Consider the following 439-nt stretch of genomic DNA (forward strand, 5'->3'; position numbering starts at 1 on the left):
CAGGCCCCACGCCTCCCGCCACAGGGAAGGTCTCAGGACGCAGGAACATGGGGTACGGAGGGTCTGCCGCCCGCTCGCACCACGAGGAAGAATGGCTCGTGCCCCCGCATCGATACGCACAGCGGAGGGACAAATGCACCAGCGAAGAAAAAGAAGTCGTGGATGCCGGTGGGGCAGAGGCTGTCCCCGGCCCCAGGGGACACAGATGGAACCGGAACGGCTGTAGAAACCAGCGCCGATTTATTGTTAAAACACAACCACCGAACACCTGAAGGCTGCCGAGTGCCCCGGTAGGGCTCATGGCCGCAGCACCGGGACCAGGCTGTGAAAAACAAGGGTAGAGGGAGGGAAGGGAGAGCCTGACCCCAGCCCCATGTGCACGGGTGTCTGCTCCCCCCGAGCGTGGGTCCAGTGGCCGTCCCGGAGCCCCCCCAGCCCA

The sequence above is a fragment of the Cariama cristata genome, unplaced genomic scaffold (genome assembly GCF_000690535.1).
Source record: "Cariama cristata isolate BGI_N322 unplaced genomic scaffold, ASM69053v1 scaffold25185, whole genome shotgun sequence".
Taxonomy (NCBI): Eukaryota; Metazoa; Chordata; class Aves; order Cariamiformes; family Cariamidae; genus Cariama; species Cariama cristata.